The sequence below is a fragment of the Sorex araneus genome, chromosome 1 (genome assembly GCF_027595985.1).
Source record: "Sorex araneus isolate mSorAra2 chromosome 1, mSorAra2.pri, whole genome shotgun sequence".
Lineage (NCBI taxonomy): Eukaryota > Metazoa > Chordata > Mammalia > Eulipotyphla > Soricidae > Sorex > Sorex araneus.
The window spans coordinates 355,465,650-355,490,537 of NC_073302.1; the positions used below are offsets into that span (position 1 = coordinate 355,465,650).

Below are 24,888 nucleotides of genomic sequence, written 5' to 3' on the forward strand. Positions count from 1 at the left end.
CTGACATTGTCTTTCTCATGTTGGCCTATAGTTTTTCTTCTCCCTATGGATTCTGGGGCCCTCTGGACAGGAGTTCCAAGTGATGACTGCAACATCAAACCCTAAATTTGCATGGGAATCATTGAATTGTCCCTATCAATGTTCTCTGCCATCAATCCCAGTCCTCTTTGAAGGAACAGTACAGCTTCTTACAGGACCATGATCACCCATTGAGCCCAGTGCCAAGGGATTTGTCTGGGTCTCCATCACGGGCCTCTGCACACCACCCCAGACATACCTGGCGGTGCCCCTGCCTCCTTCCCGCAGGCCCACCCTCTAAGGATAGCCGGCATCCTAGAGCCTGGCTTCAGCAAAGCCCCGTCACCGGGATGGAGAGATAACTGAGATAACTGCTCTTTCTTCCTTCTTAGTAGCCTGCACCTCTCATTAGATTTGTCTGCCCATGTTTATTTTGCATAGAGCTAAGTTCTGGCTTAAGCAGCATCATAATTCTTACCTAGAGATCCCCAATTCCTCACAGTACTAAAGTGTGGTACTGTGCAGAGTATAATATTGCACTATGCTCTGGGAGTTTAATTTCTATAAATTAAAGTTTATATTCCCACCAAACTACAGAAAATTTCCCCTGTATGGCAAATTTTCACAGCGTTTCCTTTGTCTTTCTGGAGATTTTCTCCTGCAGTTTCACCACTTTTCTCCTGGCTCTTTTGACAGTTAAGTTGTGGGTGGCCTGGGTGATGCGGGGAGCAGGAAGACAGCCCTGAAGGGACATCACTTCCACTTTCCTGCTTGACCCTCCTTGGCTGTCCTGGGAAGGCCGCCTGCCGGGGTCAGGTTTCGTGCAGTTGGCACCGGGCACCTGCATAGCACAGATGCTCCTGGGAGGCGGCTGTCAAACTGAGCCTGAAGCCCACTTGTTCTGCATGTTGTGGGAATGGGTCCCCACCACCAAAGTTCTGGAGAGCTGTGGGCTCAGGCTGGATTGAGAGTTGCTCTTTGCAGAAATGTCAGTCCTCACCCCGCACAGGTGTTCCAGGAACATCACCTTCCCTCACAAAACAGAATGTCAGGAGGAGGTGAAATAGCGAAGCAAGATAAAGTAATGGAAAGAAATCCACATGTAAATGTGAGGGGGCACTAAAGGAGAGGGAAAGAACAAGGGATCCTGCGAGTGAAGCAGTGGGGAAGGGACTGTTATTCCTTGTGTGGGAGGTGCTGCCAGCCTGTGTTTGGGGCCTCAGGGAAGCACACGGGGATGCTGGGAACCAGGGGATGGTGGGATGCAGGCCCAGACTCGGGCTGTCTCCAGATCCTCCTTCTTAATGCTGGCATGACAATCTAAAATGCTTCTTGTCATTGTTCCTAAGTGCTCACGGGTCAGGCAGAGGCCCCTCATTCAGGTTCTTCCTCTCACTGCTGGCACATGCTACCTTCCACCTCGCATATCTGAGCCCTTCTGGTTTAGTGTATGCCTCTGCCTGTTCACTCAACCTTTAAGGCAGTATGCAGACATATCTCATGAAACAATCATTTGTTGCTTTCTAAGGTTTGCCACAGTTTCTTTCCTGCCAATCCTGTTGTGACATATAATAATTGGTAGGTGGGGTGGAAGCATAAGCAGATGCTTTGCCAGATTTTATTGATTATAGATAAAATGACCTAAACTATTTAAAAAATATAATCACAGTGGCTGTTTTCACTAAAAGTTTGGATAGTTTCTTAAAGACAGAAGGAAATTTTGGGCTTAACGTCCTAGTACCAGGACACAGATTCAGTCTAGAAAGCCACCTCTCAGGCGTTATAGAGCAGAAGGCGCCCAGTAGTGTGCAGGAGAGCTGAGGGGAGCCGAACATTCTTGAACAAGACCTTCGGCACCGGGTCATACAGGTGAAGTACCTCGAATATCTGTCTCAGTTAAGCTCCAGTGCGCAAGAAATGCTTCAAATCTTATTTCTTTCATAAAACTAAACCAAATCTGGGCTCTGTTCCACCAGCTTGAAGGGGGTTCAACCTCAATCATAACATACTTGCTCTCAATCACAAAAAGCAACATGACTATTTGCAGGGCATTCATTCCCCAGAGCAGAGTCCAAGGGCAAGTCTTGCTCTTTTAGTCCAGCTTATATTCCTCTCAGTTGTACTTGGTTCACGGGACTCCCTTACTATATTTAGCTGGTTTTTAGAAATTTATCATTGTTCTGTGATTCCCATGGTTATTTTTCCCACAAAGCTAGACTAAGATAACCCCTTGCGTGCTTTTGTCTGTCATTTTCTGCAGTCTCAGAAAAAAAAAGTCTCTGTTAGAGATTATTGATTAATTTGTTTCTTAAAAGCCTGGAGCTGTCACCAAGAACCATCGTATGGCTATTATGTCTGAAGACAGATCCTATGTGTGTGAAAATTAAAATTAAAATTTTACTCTAGTATAATATACAGTAAACTTCATTTTCATAATAGAATGTCAACTTTTCACCTCATCTCGGAGCTTTGTGGGATAAGAGCGATAGAAATCATGAAACTGATAAATTTCTAAAAATCAGCTAATTATACATAATAGGCCATTACTGAAAAAGGGACCCCTCCATATTTCACTGCACAGTTTTAAAAGATGAATTATTTAGCAAATATTATTTCCATCTCAGACTCATTTCAGTTTAGTTGGAAATAATATAAAAGTGAGATTAAAACACTATTGCAGCTCTCACATGGAGAAGCTTAGTTTCAACATAGCTTTATTAGTCTAGAAAATGAAGAGAATGTTTTTTGGTCCCTCCCTCCCTCCCTCCCTCCCTCCCTTCCTTCCTTCCTTCCTTCCTTCCTTCCTTCCTTCCTTCCTTCCTTCCTTCCTTCCTTCCTTCCTTCCTTCCTTCCTTCCTTCCTTCCTTCCTTCCTTCCTTCCTTCCTTCTCTCCTTCTTTCTTCCCCATTCCCTCCCCTCCCCCTCCTTCTTTCCTTCCCTCCCTTCTAGGTTGACTGTGTATAAAGTAAGTGTCCTACACACTGTACGTCTTTCCAGCCCTGGGTGAATTTTCTTTTCAGAATTATTTTAAAGAGTAAATAAATGGGGATTTCTTCTGAAAAGCACTAATTGATTTTTTGATGTAGGTTAATCCATGTTGTTGCGTGTTTATAAAAACTAGATTAAGATAGTATTTGTAGGTTGACAAACTGTGAATAGTCCTCAAGTGAGGCATTTGTTCTTTAAGAAAGGACAGATTTCTTTAACTTTAGTTATTACACTTCAGCAGATTTACTTCCCATTTGACTGGTAAGAGTAAGATTAATAATGGAGCTGTAGCTAAACTAAAATGTTAACTCCCGTAGGATGTGGAGAAAAACCGCATGCATGCAAATGTGTTTGACATTTATTTCCCACATTATTTACTTTGGCTAATTTCCTTTCAAACTCACATGTGTGTAGACTCAGGCACCTGTTAAGGAGAATATTAAATGGTGACTTATTTTGCTCATTCATCTTTTTTATGACCTCATTCCTCCTTTTTTGGTAAAATATAAACTATTGCATATTTCTTCAAGTAATATTTGGATAAACAGAACAAATTATAGACTTAAACTTGTATGTTTTCCTTATATGTCCTTAAAGGAATGGCCCCTGCTGACTTTTCTAAATTCCTTTCAATAAGTTTTGTCACATGGAAATTTTAGAATATGAGTATGAATCTATAATAAGAATAGTATGCTACTGATAGATATTACCAGCTGGGGTATTAATGTCCTGCCACTTTGTAGAGTTAAAAGTGTTGATGATAGATTATTGAAATGGTTAAAAATGCCTGAAGTATTGGTCTTTTTAGCCACATCTTGTAATACACTGCTGTATTATATAATATTCAGCTAAACCAGACTATTTCTCAAAGGAGTATGCATTTTCCTGTGGTTGAAGCTTTGCTTACAGTCACATCTATATTGGAAAGTGCTCTCACAGCTTTGTACTGACAACATATGTGTCCTCTAAACCTCAGCGTTCCAGCCCCTGTTCACATATTCTTCCTGATCCAACCTACTGAGTGCTAATTACCTGCATTGAGCTCTCAGAGCACTTGTGGTACCTCTCTGTGGCACCTAACTCATTATGGTGACATTTTCATTACCTGTGACCTCAGTTTCTTTCCTTTGCTGGGCCCTGGAAAACAGGGGCTGTGTCATAAGGCTCCACGCCCCCTCCCAAACCCTAGAAAAACAGTCTTTTATTCCTGAAACCCTTGATTCCCTAAGATCATTGCTGAGAACTGCAGATGGGTCAGCAAAGGGATAAATTATATCTTAATTTTCTTTTGCATTTTACATTATATTGATAAAAGGAGAATTTATTACACTTACTACATTGTAACAGAGACAAAGAGAGTGAATCTATGTTAGAATATAATGTATTAAGTAGAGACTAGAGAAATCTATGAAATAATGAGGAAGAGACAGGAATAGTGGCATTACTGTCATAAGCATGAGGTGACTTGAAGATTCATTCAGCTCTGGCCAGTACCATTGGGGTTCCACTCCAAGGCACCCCGTCTACACCCCATCTGCACTGAGGGAGTCACCCTCAGTGTGGGAGAGACACTGCCTCACCTCTGGCAGCTACCACCTCTGTGTCTCTACCCTGAGCATCAGGTCTTCTTTCCAGGTTTAGTGGCTTTTATATCACTCAAAGGACAGCCCAGAAGTTGAAAAAGAAATTATTGCCACTGTGGGCAGTAGACCATGAGGGAAGGACTTTTGGTCCATGGTGTTGCAATTCTAGATGGATGTGCTGAACTGGATTTGTAAGAAAAAGTCCCAGTGGGATTAAGTTTTAGTTGACCATAGCAGTAATGTGTAGATGAGGATGATGACATTGAGAATGGCTCTGAGGAGGAGGTGGATGATAATGATTTTGGTTTGGGGGCCATACCTGGCGGTGCTCAGGGATTACCTCTGGCTGGCTTTGTGCTCCGGGATTGCCCCTGGAGGTACTCAGAGGACCATTTCAGGTGTTGGGATTGAGCCTGGGCAAGAGGAGGCTTACAGGTTTATTTCTGCTCTTGAAGAAAAATAAGGTTAGTGTTTCATAGTAAGGTATGTTGTTTATTGCACACGTTACATAGATTTCATCTAAACTGTTAGAATGAGGCCGTATTCTGTAATTCATTTGCCAATGATACAATATTTTTAAGATTTATATTTTATTGTTTTATTTTAAAAATGCCTTATTTTGCACTAATTTTGGTATTTTTACACTGTGTGGGGTTTCTTTTATATTCTGTTGGTAAATTATGTTAATGAATTTCAATTTGATTTCTGGCATAAACCCTTACATGGTTAAGTTTTGTTAAGTTGCTAAATTCAGTGTATGTCTGTGTGTGCATCTATGTGTGTTTTGTGTGTGATTTCATGTCCATATTCTTTCATGATATTGGTTCACTATATTATTTTATTATAAGTTTGTCTGATTGATTTCCAGGTACTATTGACCTCTTTCAATTAATTGGAAAATATTCCTCCCTTCTCTATTTTCTGAATACTGTGTAAGACTATTTTGATTACTATCTTGCTCTGATTTTCATGGAGTAGAGTCAGTTTTACTTAGGTGTATAAATAAAAAGTGACAGAAGGATGATTTTCTTCCCAACATTGAGGAACTGTTACAATAAGAATGAAGAATGTCATGAGAGTGACAGATGCAAAAAATGACAATTAAACAGGTATTTTAGCACTGAGTTCCTAGAGTCAGTTCCTCACCCTATAAGAATATGTGGTTGGTGGCCTTGGTGGACAGAAGAGTTGGAGGGCAGAGTAGAATGAGGACAGAGGACTTTAAGTAAGTCATGACTAGGAACAAATTAATATCTTGAAGTTATTTATTACCCTCTTTCATGACAAACTCTTGAGTCAACTTAGTTCTCCATGTGAGTAGAATTTGATAATTCATTATCTGTCATAAGGGGTGCAAGAACTGCCCTTTTGATTTTGATTTGTTTTTGATTGCCTAACTCCCAGCCAGTTTGTCTTCCATTAACTGTAAGCTTGTGTGATGATATATTTCTGTACTTCCAAATTTTCTTATTCATCTCAGTAACATCTAAGTTTCAGTGTGCTTGGGACTCATAATGCACTACAGTCCCGCCTTTAGCGATTAAGGCATGGACCCTGTCCTGGTAGAGTCGTGGGCTTTGTGCGAGGACAAAGCTTCATTCTTCTGTGCTTGGATTTATTTATTTTTATTAAGGAACTGTGATTTTCAAAGTTATTCATAGTTGAGTTTCAGAAATGCAGTGTTCCAACACCAGTCCCATTACCTGTCCATTCCCCTCCCCCGGTGCTCCTCAGTTTCCCCACTCCCCAGTGTGCTTCCTTGACAGGCACATTTTTTGAAGTTTTGTCACTATAATTTAGGTTTCCTGCTTGCATTGTTGTTGACTCTAGGTTTAGATATGTACACATACACCACACCTTTAAACCACCGATGTGCTCTCTGCCCCTGGCTACTGCTACTGTTGCCCACCTTTTTTTACTTTTGTAATGAATTTTTTTTTCATCTTTCCCATTTCTTTAGCTGCCTCCTCCTCCTCTTTCTCCTTCCTCCTCCTCTTCCTCCTCTTTCTTTTTCTTCTTCTTCCCATTCTTCTTCCTCCTCCTGTCCCCCCCCCCCAAGAATAATCTAGGTACCTGCCCTTTGATACCTTAAATTCTCTGTCCTATTTAACATGACTTTATTTAACATGATACCCTCCAGTTCCATCCAAGTTGCTGAGAATTGCATGATTTCATTGTTCCTTTTAGCTGCTTATATTTCATTGTCTATATAGTCCACACCATTGTTATTCTCTCATCTGTTGTTGGCACTGGATTTATTCCATACCCTTGTTATGTGCTAAGTGCTGCGGTGGCTACTGGGGTGCATGTGTCCATCTGAATGAATGTTTTTGTATACTGGGATAAATACCAAGAAATGGAATTTCTAGGGTGGTGGTACTCTCCTCTTACTTTTCAGAGAAATCTTCATGTTGTTTTCTGTAAGGTTTGAATCAGATAACATTTTCATCAACTGTGGATTATTTTTACCACATCCCTGCTAACACAGATTTTTTTCTACTTTTTTTTTTTATATGTTTGATCCTTATTGGTGTGAGATGGTATCTCATTGTCTTCTTGATTTGGATTTCTCTGATTGTTATTGATGATGAAAATCTTTAAAAAAAATTTTTGGTTTTTTTTGGGTCACGCCTGGTGATGCATAGGGGTTATTCCTGGCTCTCCACTCAGGAATTACCCCTGGCGGTGCTCAGGGGACCATATGGGATGCTGGGAGTCAAACCCAGGTTGGTCGAGTGAAAGGCAAATGCCCTACCCACTATGCTATCACTCCAGCCCCCGAAAATAATTTTTTTAAAATTTTTATTAGTGAATCACCATGAGGTACAGTTACAGACTTACAAACTTTCATGCTTGTGTTTCAGTCATATAATGGTCGAGTGCCCATCCCTCCACCAGTGCCCATTTTCCACCACCAATGGTCCCAGCATCCCTCCCACCACCCCCACCCTGTCCTTCCCCCATCTCACCCGCCTCTGGGCATTCCCTTTTACTCTCTCTCTCCTTTTGAGTGTTGTGGTTTGCAGTAGAAGTATTAGGTGGCCATCATGTTTGGTCTATGGTCTACTTTCAGCCCGCATATCCCATCCTGAATGGGCCCTCCTAGCACCCTTTACTTGGAGGTCCCATCTCTATCTCAGCTGCTTTTTCCCCCAGCATGCGAGGCCGTCTTCTAAGCTCTGAAGTAATCCTCCTAGTACTTATCTCTACTATTCTTGGGTGTTAGTCTCCCATTCTGTTACTTTATATTCCACAAATGAATGCAATTTTTCTATGTCTATCCCTCTCTTTCTGGCTCAATTCACTTAACATGATACTTTCCATGTTGATCCACCTATATGCAAATTTCATGACTTCATCTTTTCTAACAGCTGCATAGTATTCCATTGTGTAGATGTACCAAAGTTGCTTCAACCAGTCATCTATTCTCGGGCACTCAGATGATGTAGATCTTTTAATCTACCTTTTGAATGGTTTTGATACCTTAATGGGTTTGAATAGATTCACCTTTTTTTCCAGTTCTGATTATTCCTTTTAAATTCAGAAATGAAGAAAAGATAACTTATTCTTTTTTCCTTCTGAATTTCTCTGTAAATCACAGACTATATATGCATATATAATGTATATATGTGTACATATGTATCTGTTATGTATAAAATTACAGTGTCTGCTCTTAAAAATTTTCATATTATCTGCTGATGTAAACAGAATCTGTTTATGTTGTTATTATACTAATATACTAATCAAGAGGTTGTTGTATAGCATTATAGGATAAAGAAGTGCTTTCCCCCATTCATTCAATATTGATAAAATGTCTATAGTTCACCATGTAGTAACAGGCTTGATCTTGAGATGATTTAAATAAGAGCACTGACCTTTAGATGCTCTACAGCCTTGGAAAGAGGAAGTAGTGGGCAATGAAGACTGGACAAGAAATACAGAAGTACTTAGTAAAATATGAGAGGCTGCTAATTTTTTTAAATTATGTGTGACATTACTAAGTCCCAAGAAGAAAATGGTCAATTAAACTTGTGAAGTATTATGGAAAGGTAAGTTAAGGGCTTTTATTCCCGAGGGTCAGCATTTCTAATCTTGCAGTCTAAGAATTGGCCAGTTAATCTAAGGCATGATTAAGTCTTAGGAAAAGGGGACTTACAATGACCAAATTCTGAATTTAAGACTTAAAGCCATATTTCTAGAAATTAGTTTCATAATCAAAATTAGAAATTGTTTTCCAAATAAATAAAATTATTAATACCAGAAATAATATTAACTATAAATCAAGACTTGAAAACAAATTGGTGAAAATACAGTATTTGGATAAAGGAGTCCTAAGGAAAAGCCTCTCTCAGTTAGAGTGCTGTAGCTTAGTTAAGGCTGCTTTGTCCTTAGTGAGGATCCCATTTTGTTTTGGTAGTCTTTAAAAATTCCAAGATTCTTTCTAATATTTTATGTTGCAGTAGTTTTTTTTTGTTATTGGTATGGGGTGGAGGCTACACCCAGTGCCACATATGAAGCTATTCCTGGTTCTGTGCTTTCAAGTGACCCCTTGAATTACTCAGGAGAACATGCACGGTGCTGGAAGTTGAACCCAGGTTGGCAGCCTGCAAGACAAGGAAGGACTTTCTCTCCTGTATTGTCTCTGACACTGCAGCGTTGTGTACAGTCAGAAATTGTAAATTTCCTCATTAATAGCACATCCACTGAGCATTCATAACAGTGCAGTTTTTTTTAAGGAGAGTATTTGTGGGAGCCAAGTGCTATTGAAAATAAATTATGTTGGCCGGAAAGATAGTACAGTGGGGAGAGCATTTGCCTTGCATGTGGCCAACCCGGATTCGATCCTCGGCATTCCATATTGTTTCCTGAGCACCTCCAGGAATAACTCCTGAGTGCAGAGCCAGGAGGAACCCCTGAGCATCACTGGGTGTGACCCAAAAAGAAAAAAAAAAGAAAAAAATAATTTATGTGGATTATCTTTTTTATTTATATACCTTTTCTATGAAATAAAAAATGTGTTACCCACTTTCACTACTTTTCAAAAGGAAGCATATGAAGTTATATATGCTTACCAAAGTTTGCACAGTCAAGATGTGTGGTTTTAAAAGTGTGTTATTAAGAATTCTGTAACTTTTGGCCGCTCTCCAACTGGCTCGGCCGAGCCTCACCATAAGTTGAATCTTCAGAAAAACCCAGGTATGTGGGACCTGTGACTGAAATCTCCAAGATTGCTGGGTGTGGGAATGGGCCTCCCCCCTCCCCTAGTTTTCCAGTAGCTTGGCAGTTACACCCACAAACTTCCTCATCAATGGCCTTACCCACGAGTGAATCTGCTGTGTAACCATATTCTAAATTTCAGAATTCGTGGAGCGCACAGCTATGAATGTGGCCACCAACCTTTCATACGCTACACCACTAATGTACCGAGAGTAGCACACAACATTTGATAGGGTTTAACAAACATGTTAGTAATCTCTTATACAAGGGCTTACTGGCTCCAGGGTAAAATACAACACTCTTCACACACTTTCCCTTAAGGAAACTTTATTGGACCATTTCTAGCAGGTTATTCATAACAATCAATGCAAAATTAATTGATTTGGTTCTACTTTGGGGGGCACAGATTGGGATTTGGGGTGGACATATTCGATATATGGTGGTGGGCAGGTGCAATGGTGATGGGATTGGTGTTTGAATGTATGTAATGAATTATTGTGAACAATTTCATAAAAATAGAATAAATTTTTAAAAGTTTTATGCTTTTGTCTTAATTATTTTTGAGCAGGTTAGAAATGATTTGGAATATTATGCTTTCATTAAAAAATAAATACTGCTTTCCAAAGTGGTTGAACCATGAACACTCCCACCAGCAGTTTGGATGTTTAGATCTTTAATTCCTCAACTTTAAGAATTAAACTTAAAAAGGTTCCTCTCAAGATGGCAAGCCGGGGATGGGCAAGAGTAGGAGAGGGAGCCCGGGAACACTGCTGGAAGGAGGTTGGCACTGGTGGTGGGATTGGTGATGGACCCTTGTATGCCTAAAACCCAACTAGGAATAACTTTGTAAATCTCTGTGCTTTAATACATTAAAATATATATTAATATAAAATATGTGATTTTTTTAGACATTGTTTATTTATAGTAACTTTTTGTTTTTTAGAATTCATTTTCCAGCTTTTGGCCCAAATGTATTGGGAGGGAAATCCATATGTCCTGTCAGTTTATTCCAAGCTGTTTTAGTTCCCCAGGTGCTGTGAGGAGTGAACCCTGAGCGTAGAGCCAAGAGTCAGCCCTAAGCACCGCTTGGGTTGAACCAGAAACCCAAAATTAAAAACAAAAACAAAACAAAACAAAACCCTGAAAAAAACAATCCAAACCCAGAACCAATCTTCCCAAACCCCAAACCCAAAAAACAACAAAACAAAAAAACTATATTACATGGTCTGGAAATAAAATCTCTCTCTCTCTCTCTCTCTCTCTCTCTCTCTCTCTCTCTCTCTCTCTCCTCTCTCCTATCAGTCTTTCAAAAATTCTCTCATTGCTTTGTATAATCTGGTGGAACCCGACTTGAGGTGAGAGGAAGTTCAGTTTCCAAACAGCTTACTTACACTTTTGACTCTTCAAGTGTGCACACTGCCAGGTCTCTCTGACATATATGGGTTTAGTTATGAGGCTACTGAGTTCCAGGGATTTAGGTGAGAACACCAGAGACTTTTCACTGAAACCTCAGGTTACCTTTTACTTTATTTCTAGTAAGGTAGAAGCAACCCACCATGTGATTAGATGCAAAGGCATTGCTAGCTGGTATTGGTAGTATCTGTTACTCTATTTTATAGCCTTACTCTCGTGTCAAATGCTCGTTTTTACCTTTCCCTCCATTTTTTCTTTGTCCTTGGGAGTCTATGAATTGTATATTAAACACAGTTATTTCTTTTTGCTGTCACTTTTAAATCATCTTCTTAGCTTTGGTACAAAAATACAGGTGCTTTTGCCGCTGACTTGGCACAAAAATTTGGAAGCAGAGGAGACTGGACAGTATAATGTTTCTTTTGTTAATGCATAAAGAGGTCCTGAAAGTTTTGTTCACTGAAATGAAACAAGACATGATGAGTGATGCTGGAAGTATTTTATCCACTATATGTTTGAGTATGATTTAGTTTGCTTATCCTCATTTAAATACAGTGATGCCACCTGAAGGAGCACTCTCCTTGCTGAGATGGATGGGAGCCCCCAGGGAAGAGGCGCCTTGAGGGAGTAGAGCAGCACAGGCAGGACTTGCACCGTCAGGTCCCAGGCCTACCCATTTGGTCCCTGAGCACAGAGCCTGAAGTAGGTGCTAAGCCCTGCTGGGTGTGGCCCCCCAACCAAAATAAACGAAGGAGCAGAGGAATATGCTTATCACAGCAGGCATAATAATTTTATTTTAAACTATTAGTATATTGTGAAAAAAGAATTTTAGGTATGAAATTTCATAGGTATGAAAATGGAAAACGTGTTCTAAAATTCTGTAGCACTGTCTGTGGCACTGTTGTCCCATTGTTCATTGATTTGCCCTGGTGGGCACCAGTAATGTCTCCATTGTGAGACTTGTTACTGTTTTTGGCATGTCAAATATGCCGTGGGTAGCTTGCCAGGCTCTGTTGTGTGAGCGGGATACTCTTGGTAGTTTGCCGGGCTCTCCAAGAGGGATGGAGGAGTCGAACTGGGTCAGCCCTACCTGCTGTGCTATCTCCAGCCCTTCTAGAATTCATTAGTAATATTTACATAACCCACAACAGGTTCCTAAGACCTGAACATAGGTCCAAGTAATTAAAAATGTCTGAGTTCTGTCTGAGGGTGTCCTTGATTATGCTTCATATTTTAAATTCAGTTTAATAAATTTTTAATTTCTGGCTCACCCAGTGGCGCTCAGCGCTTACTCCATATCTGTGCTCCAGGACCAGGCCAGGCAGGCTCAGGGAGCCGTATGGAGTAATGGGGATCAAGTCCCAGTCGACCGCATGCAAAGCAAATGTCTGACTCGCTGGGCTATCTCAATGGACTGCTTTTTAAAAATTTTTAAAAGAGTCTTCGGAGCCTCTGTGTGTGTGTCTGTGTGTCTGTGTGTGTGTGCATGCACATGAATGCTTATGAAACTGTGAATGCATGCATGACTCTGTGTGTGTGTGTGTGTGCGCACATGCTATGTCCGCATGGTTCAGGGGAAGGTGTTTAGGCCTTCGCCCATGCTGAGTTTGTGTTCTATCCTTCAAGCTGCTGTCCTGGCTTTGTTTGGTTTTGAAGAGCTTGGGTGATTCATGACCTGTTTCTACTCAATGTCTTTAGTGGAGAATGGAAGCAGTTTGAAGGCAACTATGTTTTCATGGTTTTTGTTGGTCGGTGTAGCATACAAGTTAAGTTTGCAATGTCCCTCCCCTTTAATCGCTTTGAAGACTAATTTTAGAAGTAACATCTATTCCTGGATATTGTTTTACACTGCTTTGTATGCTGATGAAGTGTAGATGGACTCAGGTATTTGAGTCTTGGCTTCTGTCCCCTTCCCTTCTTCCTTCCTCCTCTCCCCTCCCCTTCCCTTTCTGTAAAAAACTAAAGCTCGCTGAGGGGCGAGTGCACTCGCGGGCTCTCTAGGTGGCTCTGTCTCACCACCCGAGTTCGGTGCCCTGGAACCATGGTGTATGGGCTGGATCGGGACGGCCTGTGGTCAAGGACAGGCGAAAGAAGAACGAGGACCAAGCTAGTTGCTGATTAGTTACCGGTTTATTCAATCTTCCATCTTTCTCATCTCCCGCACTCCCTGCTCAGGCCTCTCTCTGGATCCACTGCTGCTTCTTCCTGGCTTCTCTCTCTCCTCCTCCTACTTGTCTCTCCCACCTTGCCCTCTAGGCTACACCCAGCCAGGTAGCAAAATCAACATAAGAAAGCCCTTCCTGAGGGCAGGGCATTCCAAAACCCTTCCTGACTCTTAAGGTTTTTTTCTTTTCCTTAGTCCAGGAACTTATTAACATCTTAATACTAGTTATTTTTGTATGGACATAGCAAGTGATACATTGAAGCTTGCAAGGCAGCTCACCTGGAAACATCTTGCCACAGGCTCAGACCACAGCACTCAGGCCACATTAATCATTCCTCACCCTAGCAGGGTCCGAATCTAGTTATCACTGTTTGGATCATGACAACATTTGTCCATGATCAAGCTCTTAACTTATAGTTAAGCATTAGGCACTTTGGCTAGGCCCATCTCGATGCCAGGGTAGCACACAACTCACAGCTTGCCCTGGGTCCTTCTTGTCCCACGTCGTCGGGACCCTGCTTTGGGGGTGCTAGGAAGTAAGGGCAGTTGAGGCTTAGGTCAAGAAAACAGATGCCCTGGAGGAAAATATCATGTAGAGTCAAATGACTCCCAGGTTACAAAAGCATAGCATTTGTTAAGTCTTCCTGTGTCCATACAAAAAGGACTTGCTCTGAATAAACTATGAAAAGGACTCAAGGAGAAGAGAAAAACATTATTTACAAGTCAATAGAACACTAAGAAAGAAGCTACAAATAAACAAAGAGGAATAGGAGCACTGTAACGGGAGTAACCAAATAAACCTAAACTACGTGAGGCTATGTTATCCTACACCTTTCCTTCTTTCTTTTGTGTAGGTTTCCATTTTCATTGGTTAGCAACACAGAAAAGGGTGAATCGAGGAAGACAGGTCTAACTGTGGGGTACCTAGGAACTGGAGGCAAGCAGGACGCTGCTCTGCGCTTGCGGGGAGGGCTCCTGCCCAGGCTCAGGATGCTTCACCTATGACCTGCTCAGCTTGTACAGGAAGCCAAATTTTAGTGGCCTGGTGTTTTCTCATTAGAGTTTCTATATAAATTTTCCTGACCATGATACAACATAAAAGAGAGAAAGTGAGATTGATCTACTCATTTTATTATATTTTGGGGGTAGCACACTTGACAGTGCTCAGGGCTTACTCCTGGCTCTGTACTCAAGGATGAGTTGTGATGGGACTCGGGGAGCATAAAGGGAGCCAGGGACAAAGTACGGGTCAGATGTCCTTCCTGCTGCACCGGCTCTCTTGCTTTGTCTGCTCCTTTAAAATCCTGCCGACCAGAGCAGTGGACTTCATTGTACTTCCTTTCTCTCCTTCCTTGGTCTGAGGAAGATATTCAAAGAGTGATCTTCTGTTCATATATGTTCTATTTTTATTTAGTTTTTAAAAAACTCATTATTATAAAACCCTTAGTTATATTTTCACTTAGCAATATTTTCTCATAGAGATTCTGATATTCTAGTATTGTGGTAACAAAACTTTTTGCAGAAAAAGAATTTTCAGACCAACAGAGACTTTTCCTCCCTCTCCCAGTGGGGATGCATTTATAATTTGTAATCTCTTGCAACATTGCTGATGCAGGTGGAATTGATGCTCAGAACCACTGCACACCACCGAGGAGCTGCCAAGGACCCCCGCAGCCCAGACTGCACCGATCCAGTCTCCTTCCCCGTGCTCGCCCTCCATTGTTGCGGTTGACAATCATGGTTTTGGTGTAGACTGTTTCTCTCTTAGCCCCCACCATGCGTTCCAGAAACTCCACTCATGTTCCAGTCAACCTAATCTTTCCCCTCAATCTTTGCCATCAGATGGACACTCACAGAGCTGTAATCCTGTGCCCAAGGTTTACTGTTGTCCAAGAATTAGTGTTGACCTAGCCCTTTGTTTCTCTGTAGACCTCAAATGAGTGAGATCATCCTGTGTTTGTCCTTCTACCTCTGGCTTATTTTACTCAGCATGATATACTCCAATTCCACAAACGTTGCTACAAAGTACATAATTATACATACTTTTTCTTGGGGCTCAAAATATATCATTATGCATGTATACTACAATGTCTTCATTAATTTGTCTGTTGTTGGACATCAGGGTTGATTCTGTATTCTGGCTATATAGAATCAAGAGCATAATCAATCACTGAACATTGATGTGCATGTATCTTTTGAAATTAATTAATATTTCTGTGTGTTTGGGGGATAGATACCTAGAAGTGGAATCGATACCTAGAAGTTCAGTCAGATGGGAGCTCCACTCTTAATTTTTCATTATCTTTTACATGGACATTGGCCCAGGTGACATTCCCATCACCAGTGATTAAAGGTCCCTTTTACCACACCTTGCCATCACTTGTTTGCAGTTGTTTTTTTTTAATTTGTTTTGATATCTGCCATCCTGTCCTCACTGGTGTTAGGTGATACCTCATTGTCATCTGTGTTTCCCTGATGCTGAGTGATAATGAGCACTTTTTCATAAGCTTATTGACCATCCTGTGTTCTTCTCTTTTTGGTAAGCTTCCCTTCAGTGTGAGGTCTGCACTGCTGATGCCATAGCAAGTGTGAGACCAAGGGTTCCTATACCTAAATAATTCCTATTCCTATACCACATACTACAGAGCAACAGTGGCTGCAAGAGACAGGCTTGCTCCTGGGAAGTTTCCACAGCTGTTACCAGGATGGAAGGAGTGAAGGGATGGGAGAGACCCCCAGCCGTGTGGTTGTAGTGACTCCATGGGGTATGAGTGTCTCCTCAGAACTGGGGAGCTACTCTCCAGGCCATGCTGACTGGTTGGGGTCTAGGGGACATCTCCCCTGGCTGTGCTGGGTCAAACCCAGGCCTCCTTTGGCTCCATCTTCTCCCTATTCTGTACTGAGGACAATGTTTTTTTACCATTACGGTAGTATATTTTCTGCTTTAAAATGAGCATTGGAAAATGTAATGTTTTCATTGTTACAAGCCAATTTTACTTCGCTTCTTATAGTACAGTGTTTCACATTATAGAAAGTATTTTGTAAACAGAATTTTTATCAACCAGGAAGTGTTCCTTTTAATATGTAAAATTCTATAAAGCTTTAACAGGAAATTTTAATTTTGATGCCATTAGCAAAACAGTTTATTTAGTAGGCTAATTAGAAAGCTAATCTGATTAGTGTTTGTTTAGTTTTGAGTTAGGTTTGTATGAACCCCTCAGACTCACAGAGTTCTAAATTAGTTTAAACATAAAGCTAAGGGATAGTGTGCCAAGTACTTACCCAATCTTTATTTACTCATTTTTTTGCGGGGCCAGTTGGCAGTGCTTCTGGCTCTGCATTTGTGGAGGGGCCTGGGGACCATGCAGGGTGCTAGGGAATGAACCCTGGTCAACTGCACGCAAGGCAAGGCCTAATACACAGTACTGTGGCTTTGGTTCTTTTGACTCTGTATTTTGAGAAAATCTTAAGAGCAAATAATATTGCAAAGTGTACTTTTATAAGGTGCTCATTCATTTTAAATGACAGAATTCCACATTTTTCCAGTATTAATTTGGCTCGGCAGTAGAAGAATATTTCTCTTTCATTTATTACTTTTTCCTACACTTTATTTCCTATACTATACACATTAGACATGTGTATGGAAAGTGAGAAATACAACGATAATTTAGATTCTTGTTTTAACACAATTAAAATAAGTATGCTTTGTGAAAATTGAAACTTAGACACATAATTTTTGAAAGTGTTTAAAGCCTTCTTTAAGCCTGTGACAAAAAAGTTAAAAGTACATAAAAGAGAGATTTCAGATTCACAAATTCAAAGGAAGATATTTGTCATTTACTTTATTAATATGAATCAGAATTTGCTATTAACATCTTTTTGTGGTTTCAAGAAAAACAGGAAAAGTTTTCCTTATGTACATCGTTCTCCAAATAAAGTTATAACCCATATAGATGAGATATTTCAGAGCTGGATAGAACTATTTTAAAGTACAAAGCACCTTGAACTGGAGCAGTGGTCCATTGGACAGGGCTCTGCCTTGCATACTGCAAACCCGAGTTTGGTCTCCAACATCACATATGGTCCCCCACCCTGCCTGAAGTGATCTCTGAGCACAGAGTGATAACAGGCCCTGAGCACAGCTGGGTGTGACTCAAAAACAAAACAAGACAAAACAGAAAAGTACCTTACAAAGTGCAAGTTCAAAAGGATTTATCAAACTATCATCTGAAATTAACATGGACATTAATTAATTTGCTTGTTCATTTTTTCTGTTGGTAAGCTGGAAAATTCTATGCCTATTAAAACAGTGACAAAGGGGCTGGACGTTCATATAGCCTTCAGGGCCCATGCCTGGTGTACCCTGGCTGGTGTCCCCTGAGCATTACTGGGTGCAGCTCCGAGGCCACTGCACTGCTGGGTAGGCGGCATATCCCGGGCACCTCAGGGCCCTTTTGTTGAACCACCCCAGTTGGCTTAGACTCGCCAGAGGGGCTCCAGGGTCTTCTGAGGACCATTTAGCAGCACCCCCTAAAAATGTCCAAATCAATAAAATGTCTTTGCTATTTTATAATTTAGTATATATATATTCAAATTATAAACACTAATATAAATACATATAATTTGCTTTATAAGTGTCACAGTTTAAATCACAAAAGTACAGAGGTAGCTTCAGGGCTTCAGGTTATGGCAAATACAAAATAATTAAAAGTTACAGTTGGCCTTGGTCTCTAGGTACAGTAGAATGCCCAACGTGGCAGTACTTTGCTCTGGATCATTCCTCATTTAGAGCCAGCTGCTTCAATGTCCAGCAAGGGGCGGGGGTAGTTTCCTATTACTGCTAACTCGCTACTCTGTCCCTGTGTTCACATTTCTTTGGGCCTGTTTTACCTTTTTCTTTTGGAAGGACACTTCTGCTCTTTTGTTGATTTTGATACTGGCAGCCTATTTCAAGTCATTCAAACCAAATGTGCCTTCCAGTCATCTTTTGGTAGGCATTATAATAAAAGAAATGATATTATTTTTGGTGAGTGACAGTACTTCAAAGCAAGCATTCTTAAAACTTGAAAGTGATTTTTTTGCCCTCTTTATAATGATCTCCTTTAAAATAAATTATGAAAAAATTATCATGTTCCTAATTATCAGAGTAATATGTGCTCTTACATATTCTGTTTATTATGTATGTTGTAGTTACTGTATTGAGAGTACAGTGATTTTTCTGGGTAAGTTCAGTGATTTTTCTGGATAATTTCAACTTTGTGAGTCACAAAGACCAGTCAATTTCATTTGGACATTGCATTCCAGAAATCCTTTAGCAACAGGTTATGCAAACTGAGAAGGCTCAGCTTTCTTGGATTATCCCTCTGCCTTCCAGGACATTTCTGTGCCGGCTTATGAAGGTGACCTCGGAGAGAACAGCTTCACTTTAGCTGCCTTTCTGAAGTTAAGCCTGTCACTCAGTGTTGCTTTTTCCTTCCTCTCTTCCCTCCCTCCCTCCCTCCCTCCCCTCTTTCCCTCCCTCTTTCCCTCCCTCTTTCCCTCCCTCCTTCCCTCCCCTCCCTCGTCTTTTCTTTCTTTCTTTCTTTCTTTCTTTCTTTCTTTCTTTCTTTCTTTCTTTCTTTCTTTCTTTCTTTCTTTCTTTCTTTCTTTCTTTCTTTCTTTCTTTCTTTCTTTCTTTCTTTCTTTCTTTCTTTCTTTCTTTCTTTCTTTCTTTCTTTCTTTCTTTCTTTCTTTCTTTCTTTCTTTCTCTCTCTCTCTCTCTCTCTCTCTCTCTCTCTCTCCCTCCCTCCCTCCCTCCCTCCCTCCCTCCCTCCCTCCCTCCCTCCCTCCCTCCCTTCCTTCCTTCCTTCCTTCCTTCCTTCCTTCCTTCCTTCCTTCCTTCCTTCCTTCCTTCCTTCCTTCCTTCCTTCCTTCCTTCCTTCCTTCCATGGAATGCTTCATGAATTTGCATGTCATCCTTGCACACATTTTAGTATATGTGCTGCCAGAGCGAGCACAGTGCTGCTTTTGCAACTCATTTTACTATAAAGTTTTTAATCCACTTTTCCTTCCAGTTTCTTTGAGTACTAGTTGCTGAAGCATTTTTTTCATATTACTTGTCCTTGGTCATTGAGAGAATTTAGAGAATTATTTTATTATGTATAGAATTGAAGCATATTTTCTTTTTCCAGTTACATTAATCAAATTCACACTGCTAAGATAACAATTATGATGTTTTCCTAATGAATTAATTGAAATACTCTCAATGTTAAAATTTTAGAGCTGAGATAATGCCAGTTTTAAAGAAAGACAAAACCAACAAAACGAGAGTCATTTATGATTTTCCTATAGTAACCCAATCCATATTTTTGTGTAGCTACTTTCATTTAATTAGTTTAAAGCTATTTATTGATAAACCTCACTGATAAGAGCATGTTTAATTGCCACATATACACAGGCCCACGTTTCTAAACTTCATGTTCTCTTCCATTCTCACCATCTCACTTAAACCTAGGATAATAATTCCTGTATTTTTGCTTTATAGCAAACTTAGGTATTTATTTTTTAACAAGCTTTCTGGCATTTTAGGGTCTTGTGTTTCCTTTTAGAGAAAGTTGAGTCAAAATGTCAAATTGTAAGAATCCTTTCAGATTTTGATTAATTACTTTAGAGGTCTAAATATAAAAATTTATTTGGAGGGTTTCACCTCTTTGCATACAGCTTACCTGTGTTGGGATCCTGCACCCGACATGGTTCCCTGGATCCACCAGAAGTGCTCCCTGAGCACAGAGTTGAATTAAGCCCTGAGCCGAGCCACATATATGCAAAACAACAACAACAACAATCCCCAAAAAATAAAATTAAATAAAAAAATTAATTTTGGGGGCCAGAATGTTAGTTGCCTTGCAAGCAGCTGACCTGGGTTCAATCCCTGACATCCCATATGGTCCCCCAAGCACTGCCAGGAGTAATTCCTGAGTGTAGAGTCAGGAGTAACCCCTGAGCATCACTGGGTGTGACCCCCAAGAAGTATAAAATGAATAGACTTTAAAAAAATTAATTTGGTCAGTCATATTGCTTCAGTGAACTCTTCTAGTGTGTTTTCAGCTAAATTCTCTATTTTCGGTATTGGTGCCGCTCTTATGCTGAGTCTGAGGGTACGGATTGTGCCCCTGAACCACGCCTGGTGGTTCCAGGAGGAGGTGGCATGTGGGGCTTGCTCATTTTAGTCTGATGTTCCAAAGCTTGAATGAAACCCCTACTCTCAGTTTAGCTTTATATGTTTTTTTCAAATAGCTCATATACTTGCTTTTCTTGTCTGGTCATATGTTTTACATGTTTTGGTAGAATCTTTTCCTCTTACGTTTTCCAACGGTAACTACTGATGATATATGTGGGCCACACTGGTTGTATCACTACAGTCCTTTGTTATTTCTCTGCAGTTCCAATTATGTTGCCTTGGACTGTGCCAGCTCCAGACTCACCACCATTGTCCTTTCTCCTACTAGTGTCCCAGCTTCCCTCCCACCCCCCAGGGCTACTCGTTTTGAGTTACTTTTTCAAGTTTATTATTGTAGTTTGACTCTAATGCTTACAGTGGTGCGGGCTCTGTGTTTACCTGTGAGCCTTCTACCTCAGCTGTGTCCCACCGATGTGCCAAGGCCCAGAGGCCCCTCCAGACTGTCTCTTCTCACTTCCCTCTCCATTTCCCTCCATCCCTGGACGTTTTATTTCTGTGACTTAGGGCCAAACGTTCCCTAGTTTTTGATACCTTCATTTCCTTTTCATGTTGTTCTGCAGACCACAGATATGTGAGAACATCCTGAATAAAGATGTAATTGTTTTTCTTAGAATGCCTATTTACATGTTCTTGTTAGATTTAGCTCTATTTCTAGCATCAGGATTGAATTAAAAAAATATTTTCTGCTGCTTGTTGTTTTATGTCCTTTAAAATATGATATATTCTTTTTTGTGTTTTTTTTTTCTCTAGTAATTTGGAATATATATATATATTCATACATATATGTATATATGTATATTTGCTTTGGTTTTCCTAAATACTAATTGTTAAAAGAAATCTTACTTGAGGGGCCCAAGTGATAATACAGCAGGTTTTTATCCTCGGCACTCCGTAGTTCCCTCGGATGATCCCTGCGTGTGGAGACAAAAGTCAGCCCTGGGAACTGCGAAATGTGATCTCTCCACCAAAAAGAATCTCACTTTAAGAGTTGGGGGAACATATCTACAAAGGTCTGGAACACTTGCTTTGCATGTGAAGGCCCCTGCTTCAAGACACTGCAGGGTCTTCTGTCCTTGCTGAGTGGAACTTATCACTGAACTTGGAGCAGCCCCCAGGCATCATCAAGTGTGGCCCCCAAAACAAAGCAAATCCTATTTGAAAATGTTTAGTTATAGGTATCCCCATTAAGAAGTAAACTTAGTCTCCCTCGATGCCAAGTCAAAGAATTTCAACTCCTTTACTTTCTTTTCCCTATAACTTCCAGATTTCTGATGGCAGCAGTATAGGGTGTTTGCCTTGCATGCGGCTGATCCGGGTTCTATTCCTCTGCCCCACTCGGAGAGCCCGGCAAGCTACCGAGAGTATTTTTCCCATACTACAGACCTGGCAAGCTACCCGTGGCATATTCGTTATGCCAAAAACATTAACAACGAGTCTCACAATGGAGATGTTACTGGTGCAAATCGATGAGCAATAGGATGACAGTGACAGTGATACCTAAGTTATTTATTTTTACTCATGTATCTTTTCTTTCAAAAGTTATTATACAGTTTTATTTTATGCTTATAATTTAGAGTAGTTTGGGAATAATTAAGATAAAGTGGTGACACAATTTGTTCCCATTCATAGCTCCATTGCATATAAGTGAGTTTTTGTCTTAATTTGTCTATGAGTGAAATATTTTACAAGAATTTCATTTTTCTTCCATCTACATAGCAATTAGATTTAATTATCTCTGGCATATCTTATATTCCTGTTCTCTTTACAAGTGAGTGAAAATTTGTCTGGATATTGTGTTCTTGAGAAGTAATCTTTCCCCATTAAGAACTTATGTATTTTATTCTATATATAATAATATAAAGTTTTCTAGGCTAATCTACTATTTAAAAAATTGTGTTTAGGACTGTTTCTTTGTTGTCTAAAACTATTAATCAGCATTTGTCTATATTTAATTATCTGGGTCCTACTAGAGTGAAGATATTTGGTCAACAGATTTAGATATTTATTCAGCTTAATTTTATTCATTATAGAAAAACTAAGCAAATGTAAACTGGGAAAATGGCTTATCCTACTTCCTCCTAAGCCAGAAACACAAAATAGCCACTTGAAAAGGGAAAGTCATTCAGCCCAGGAAGCTAACGGAAATGGGGCGTCTTCCTGTCCCTCTGCTCCAGCCACTTCTTCCAGCCCTGTTTACGTGTTCAGGTGTCTTTGTTGGGCACAGTTGATGGTGCTTCTGAGGTAAATGACTTCTTTTACCTTTGCATTCAAAGGTAGAAGTTAAAAGGTAGCAGTGATGTTTCATATCTGGTCATTCCTTTGGTAATATTCCAACACATAGACCCTGGCATCACATGTGTGCTGCCATTGAGCAATATCCTTGGTCTAGATTTCTTTAGTAAGATATTTACGTATATATTCAATTTCCAACTTCTTTTTCATCAGTTTTTGATCACTGAAGTGTTTGTTTCTTTATTCTTTAACATGCTCTAGGTTGATAAGTCTTCAAAACGACTTGGGTTTTCCTGCAGAATACATGTTGAATTTCACAAATTTTAGTACCATTTGAAATTCTATTAACAATTTTCTTATTCTAGTCCTTTTCCTCTATATTTTTTAGTGAATCTAAAATTCTTAAAACATTTTTGTTTTGAATGTTTTTTTTACACACCATATCTTCACTTTTAAAATATAGAACTCAGTGTTTTCTTTAATATTCTTGAGTCATGCTTCCCTGGGAGAGATCTTGCACCCAGGAGGGCATAGAACAGTCTAGGCTGCTACTAGTAGCTTTGGCTGCAAGGTGCTGGGCTGAGTATTTTTTTTTTCTGAAAAGGAATTGGTAGACCAAATAAGGTTCACAAATTTTGGCCATAATAAGTGCTCTATAAATTTTTCTCATGTTTTTGTTTACATATAAATATGCTCTTTGCCTCTGACCGGGTGTATTGTTTTCCCACTGTGGAGCATAATATCTTCATAAACATTCCATCGTTTTAATATTTGTATGTTCTTAACTGAAAAAGACTTATTCTTATCTTGAAATGACATGAATGGACACTGTGGGTTCTGTTCCTCTTCTCCTAGGATCCTTCACTAAGATCTATAGTTGAATAGCTGAGAAGGGTAAATTTACATTAGTGACTTGAAGTTGGAATATCTGCATAGGGAAAATTCTCTGAAGGCTTTATTATCTATACACAGGGAAACTCTTTGGTAGGCCAGCTTTCCATTACTAATTTGGTTTTATTTTATTTTTTTCTTCCTTTTTGGCTTCTTCTTGGCTGTGTCTGACCTTCTTACTGGAGCTTATACCTGCTGTTTCAGGCAAAAACCCTACTTCAATGGGAGAGTCAGATTCCTAATGAACTACTCCAGTAAAACCACCATCCAAGCTTCTTGCCAGAAGAAATTAACAAAAATAATAAAATAGTCTTTTTGTTAATTTCTTCTGGTGGTCTTATGTATTCTGTGCCAGGGACTGACCTTGTGTAAGGCAAATGCCTTAAGCTCTGTACTATCTCTTCAGCCCTGCTTCAAGTATTTTAAAAAAAAATTATTACTGGCAGTTCTCAGGGATTACTCCTGACTCTCTGTTCAAAGATTACTCCTAGTGGTGCTCAAATGCTTTAGCCCTTTATTATCTCTGCCCCACCCCCACTTGGTGATATTTTAATCGAATAAAACTATTCAGATGTGAGAAGACGCTCAAGCCACACATATTCTCTGTAGAGAGGCCAGTCTGAATTATTTTAGGGGCCCCGGTGCCCAGGCTAGAACTCTCGGGTTTCCTTGCTGTCCCGGGGTGGGACGGGGGCTGGGGAGGCGGGGTGTTGGGTGAGCTTCCTGCCAGCCTCTCCTGCTTCCCGGTCTCCGCAGTTGGCACACCTGGACCTGCTCTACCGATTCCTACTAGATCTCTGAGGAGGTCTGGTGCATCCTGAAATCCCAGGCAGAGCACAGCAAATAGCTGGGACACTAAAGTAGAAGGCAGCTGAACTCAGCAAACAGAAACAGTAACACAGAAGGCTCAACTGGCAACAAACAGTTTAAATTTTTAGACAAGACTTAACAACTCCATGATTAGATACAACAATTTTCACATGAAAATGGTCTTTTTAAGAACCCTTTTCTGGTTCATAAACATGATGATTGGGTGTTCACACGCTTGTGTGACATGTGTCTCCCTTAAATCTTGTTATGCATTTGGCACATTACCTATCACGTGAACTTTAAAAGGTTTTTAAATACTTATTGACTTTAATATTTACTGATTGTAATACTGATTT

At 40.2% G+C, this 24,888-nt stretch overlaps 1 protein-coding gene and 1 non-coding gene across 2 annotated transcripts in view; both read left to right on the top strand.

Moving 5' to 3' along the window:
- SUGCT (succinyl-CoA:glutarate-CoA transferase) overlaps positions 1-24,888 on the top strand; it is a 977,794-nt gene that overhangs the window by 287,095 nt on the left and 665,811 nt on the right. The gene's annotated exons all lie outside the window — the stretch shown is intronic.
- Positions 24,724-24,830, top strand: LOC129401029 (small nucleolar RNA U13). The gene has a single exon (XR_008628055.1). It is a non-coding gene; the product is annotated as a small nucleolar RNA U13 (small nucleolar RNA).